Genomic DNA, 5,792 nt, shown 5'->3' on the forward strand with positions numbered 1-5,792 from the left:
AAACAAGCCCTTGCTGATAATATGGAACACACTTCAGTAAAGCAGAGCATACTCCTTTTTTGGTAAATAGCTTATGTACATATTGCCCAGAACACAATAAAAAATGTTTTTTATAAACTCTCAAAGATGTTTTGTATGAAATTTGAATTTTTTGCTATGTATTTTAGCTAGCGCTCAACAAAAAGTCCATGCCCCCCCAGTCCCTCCCATTTTGCACTGTTTCCATGGTAATTTGGGTTTAAAAGAAAAAAAAGAAAAAAGTTGCCAAACCGACTGCTGCATATTTGTGCCATAAGTGTGTACCATAAATATTTATTAAATTAGTTTTTTTTTTCTTTTATGCTCTGTTAATGACTTTATTTCAGTCCAGTTTGTAAGTAACAGTATTATATTTGCATCGTTTGTCCTGGTTTTCTTACCCTAGTTTTCTTTAGTCATTATATGATCACTGGGCAGACCTCGCCCTCCTTTCCCCAGTCCTCGCAGTATAAGAAGGCCAGGCTGTGAGAAAATAGTTTCAAAATTCAGACATTAAAGTTAAGTTAAATGTGAGGGTTAATGACACACATTCCACCAGTCTGTTACAAACTGAAGATGTTTTTCAATAAAATGTTTTTCCTATGGACTTCCTGTCTGCCGTGCAACTTCCTGTTTCCTGTCATGCTTTCACACCCAGAAATTATTCATCATCTCAGAGTCTCTTCAAAACACCATTTACACTTTTACTCTGTGTTTACTAAAAGTGTTTTAACCTCTTCACCACAGGTCCCCGTTTATAGGGGGCAGCATGAGAAACTACAGTACAAAACAGGTTTGCTCAGGTTCACTGTTTACCTTCTACTGTAGCACAGTTCCTCATCACCACTCAATGGTAGGATTATTCATTCCTACTTTACTCATTTATAGGACAACTGTACTCATTCCTAGGTCTACTTTACTCATTCCTACCATTACTCATTCATAAGACAACTGTACTCATTTCTAGGTCTACTTTACTCATTCCTATGTCTACTTTACTTATTCCTAGGTCTACTTTACTCATTCACAGGACAACTGTACGCATTCCTAGGTCTACTTTATTCATTCCTAGGTCTACTTTACTCATTCCCTAAGTTTACTTTACTCATTCATAGGACAACTGTACGCATTCCTAGGTCTACTTTACTCGTTCCTAGGTCTACTTTATTCATTCCTAGGTCTACTTTACTCATTCCCTAAGATTACTTTACTCATTCATCGGACATCTGTACTCATTCCTAGGTCTACTTTACTCATTCCTAGGTCTACTTTACTCATTCCTACGATTACTGATTCATAGGACAACTGTACTCATTCCTACGATTACTCATTCACAGGACAACTGTACTCATTCATAGGTCTACTTTACTCATTCCTAGGTCTACTTTACTCATTCCTAAGATTACTTTACTCATTCACAGGACATCTGTACTCATTCCTAGGTCTACTTTACTCATTCCCTAAGATTACTTTACTCATTCATAGGACATCTGTACTCATTCCTAGGTCTACTTTAATCATTCCTACGATTACTGATTCATAGGACAACTGTACTCATTCCTAGGTCTACTTTACTCATTCTTAAGATTACTTTACTCATTCATCGGACATCTGTACTCATTCCTAGGACAACTGTACTCATTCCTACGATTACTCATTCATAGGACATCTGTACTCATTCCTAGGTCTACTTTACTCATTCCTACGATTACTGATTCATAGGACGACTGTACTCATTCCTAGGTCAACTTTACTCATTCATAGGACATCTGTACTCATTCATAGGACATATGTACTCATTCCTAGGTCTACTTTACTCATTCCTACGATTACTGATTCATAGGACGACTGTACTCATTCCTAGGTCTACTTTACTCATTCCTACGATTACTTTACTCATTCTTAGGACTACTTTACTCATGCTTAGGATTACTTTAGTCATTCCTCTTAATGTTTGTGATTTAACATGCGTCAGAACCAGCGGACCCAATGGCCCCTGTGTCAGAACCATGAAGACAGGAGCTGAAACTCTGACGTCCGAGTAGGAAGAAGTCCTGATGGAGGTGGTTCTCAAAGCACATCTACATGTGTCATCATAATACACAACATGAAAAAGGAAAATTAAATATTCCTTTCTTTATTAAAGTTCCTGTGATCTGAGCTGAAAACTGGGTTTTAAGTTTTCTTTTTAATGGACAGGAAAACCTCATTTGAGTTAATTATTTAAATGGTCATGTGGTTTTGTCTTGTGTGTAATTTAATCCATGTTTGTGCTACATATAAACAAACAACAACCAGGATGCTTTTTACGTTTAGAAGATAAGCAGATTCATGCAGGGTAAGATATAAACAGATTTTCACCATAGTAAGAATTTTACATAAAGGAACCTTTTTGTAGTCCTAAAGTTGCTCCAAATGTAGAACTAAAAATATATTTTTTTTTCTCCCTTCTTACCCAGTTTGAGATGGAATATCTATCATGTAAGCATCCACTTTAATGTTGTCTGATGACAGAGCCCTGACAGGATGTTTATACATTTCTTCAGTAAAAAATATTATACCAAAAAAAAAAAAAAAAAACAGAGTGATGAGTAGTTGCATATCCAGGAATTTTTCATGGGGAAGGGGGACAAGACAATATAGGACTTAGTGTGGGATGGCTGATCATTATCACTAATCGCACCATCCATCAGGTTTATTGTTAACTTTGGTCAGAATCAGTGTGTGAAATAGTGGGATTCTTGGTCTGGAAACTCTTAGATTAAAGCTTTGAGCTCTTTCCAAAGTCACAAGCAGACCGTAGAGATGTTAAAGAATATTATATGACATATTAACCCTTTAGGTGCCAGAGTAATCTACTTTTTAAGGCATACTTAAACGGCTGATTCACATGTCTGCCATTTAGCAGTGAAAAGTGGTAACAGGTTTAAGTTCTCTTTCTGGAGAGAGCTTGGTGCTTGTCGCAAATTTTTTACTTTGCCGTTTAGAGGGTTAACTTTGAAAAGGAACAAATTGGTATTACAAACTCAGAAAGTCCCAGAGGACAGAAAGGATGTAAGCATCACTTTTATTACAGAGAAAACATGTAAAAAGACTAATAATGAACCAGTCAACACAAGTTCAGCTGTTTTTGTAGCAGCTTAAGTTTGGATTTTTTTAAAAGTCTAACAGAAGTTTACCCACCAAGTCCTTAAACCCCACCATCCCTGTCCTCCCATATTCTTCACACTTTTTGTCCACGTGTATTACACTCTATTGAACACATACATCTGTTGTCATACAGACAGTACAGACTTACATGTTATGACAGTGTTCAACTCAACTTTATTTATCAGATTGAGCTGGCCAAAGACATTGTAGGGATGGGTCTGACTGCCCCAGGCCAACCTTTAAATTACCATTGGTGATGAGGAGTAAGAGAAAGCATCACAGAAGATCCAGTGTGATGGGAGTATGCAGTGAGTCCTGTTTCAGACTGATGTCTGGAACCTTGTTTGTTCCAGGTAAAACTTCAGTATGAGGAACCTTTTGTTGATTGTTTCATTCAGAAACACATATCTGTGGTTTATAGGAAGCTGGAAATGTTCTTTTGTGCAGCTAGACTGGAAAAATGTTGGGAAGTGGACCTGGTGAACTGAAAACTGTGTGAATCTGTGTGTAATAATCTAATGTAAACCTTTGCTTCTACTAGCTGAGAACTTTTAAATGAGCCACACTGATGTCACCATCACTTGTCAGTCAAGTTTAGAGAAAACAAACCAAAGGTTGTATCAGCGGCCCCTCCCTCTGTCCTCAGCCACCCAGAAGTCATCAGTCATCCTGTCTCTGAGCTGTCATGGGACGATGCTTCCCTGCAACTGGCCACTACTTTTGTTGCCAGTCTCACTCAAGCATCATTACAACATGTCTCTGCTGGGCATAATGGACTCCTGAGGAGCCTGAACCCTGCTCTGAAGTTCTCTTTGCTCTGCTGTACCAGCTGTGAGGCTATTACTTCTGCAAACACAAATAAATGAGAAAAACATTGCTGCTGATAGGGAGAATTTAGTTATCTGTTTTCAGGAATGAGGTCCTTATCTCCTGATATGATATTTCTGGAAAAAATAGCCATCCTGCAACAGAACGTATGAAACAAATTTTAGTTTTTATTTGCCAATTTAAATATCTGCTCTGTCAAATCAGTTAGTTTACTTTTTTATTTATCTATATACTTACATTTCCCCTTGAATGTTGCAAGAAAACCGTTTAAAAGTTTTTTTTTCCACAGATACCTAGAAACCAAGCAGTTTACCAACAGTTGAAATACACGAGCACCTGTTTTCTGAATTTGTATGTTTTAGGTAAGCCCTGACAATAACAATACACACTACACACTCTACCTTACCTTAGCTGTTCTGCTGTTGTTCTCTGTCCTGCTCCACCCAGCGGCTGTTCCAACGAGGAATACAGGAGGGTCATCTTGGACTTTACGCACTGGTGCAGGTGCAGTGGACTAATCCTCAATACATTTAAAACCAATGAGATGATGGTAGTTTTTGGGAGGTGGCAGCCACATCACCCACTTGTGGTAATTGAGGGGGAGGACAATGAGGTTCTCCAGACTTATAAATATCTGGACTCGTAGGTGCATGCAGATGCAGCATACAAAAAAGGACAGAGCAGACTCTTCTTTCTCAGGAAGCTGAAATCCATTGATGTCTGCAACTAAATGCTGTATCTCTTTTATCAGTCAGCTGTTTCCAGTGCTATATTTTTTGCAGTTGTGTGCTGGGGGAACTGCATGATAGCCAGAGAGGGGAAACGGCTCTACAAACTGGTCAGGAAGTGTGTGTCAGTGCTGGGGAGGGGGCCGGATTCTGTTGGAGAACTTGTGGAGAAGCGCATCAGGAGCAAGATGCAAGGCAACGGTAGTCATCCTCTGTGTGACACTGTGGTCACCCAGAGAAGCAGCTTCAGGAACCAACTCCTCTCCATACGCTGCAAGACCAAGAGGCTCGGGAGGTCATTTATCCTGGCCGCTATAAGACTCCACAATAAATCATGTTAATGTGCACTTTATTACTATTGATAGTAGATTTTAACTTATTTTATTTCTTCATAACAAACATTGTCTGCTTCTGGACATCGGAATCTCTCCAGCTGAGGATGAATTAAGTATGTATTATCTTATCTTCTCTTGCCAGAGAGATGGGCAATTCTAGTTCTTGAGTGCCACTGTCCTGTAGGTCTTACCATGTGAAATAAAATGAAAAATACTTTATTTTAATAGTAGTAGTGGAAGAAAGTAGTAGTAGTTTGGGTTTTTGATGCATTTGTGTGGAAAAAATGGTGTTGGAGATTTCTGATTCTTCAACATTTTCATGTTTAAACATTTTGATCCTGCTGTATTTTACTACAGAATGAAGGGAGGGCTGAGCATCGGAGTATTCAAATACCCCAAAATTAAACATGATCTTAGCATCTTCAGAGACAAAGAAAGACTCAACTTTACAACTAACTAACTAACTAACTAACTAACTAACTAGCTAGCTAGCTAAATTTAATATACTTACTGTGAACGCAAGCATACATGTAAACATTCTGCTAGTTTGTGTATATACTTGCTGCAAACGACAGAAGCATGACGTGGCAAAAATGCTCAATACTAGAGGTCACTGCAAGGGGAGTGCACAGCACTTACACTTTGAAATAGTGACAAGGTCAATCTACAGGTCACTGGTTTCCGGGGCATCAACCACTAAAATGCTTCAAATTTGTAGCCAACTATTAAGGCA

Source organism: Melanotaenia boesemani, chromosome 12 (genome assembly GCF_017639745.1).
Source record: "Melanotaenia boesemani isolate fMelBoe1 chromosome 12, fMelBoe1.pri, whole genome shotgun sequence".
NCBI lineage: Eukaryota > Metazoa > Chordata > Actinopteri > Atheriniformes > Melanotaeniidae > Melanotaenia > Melanotaenia boesemani.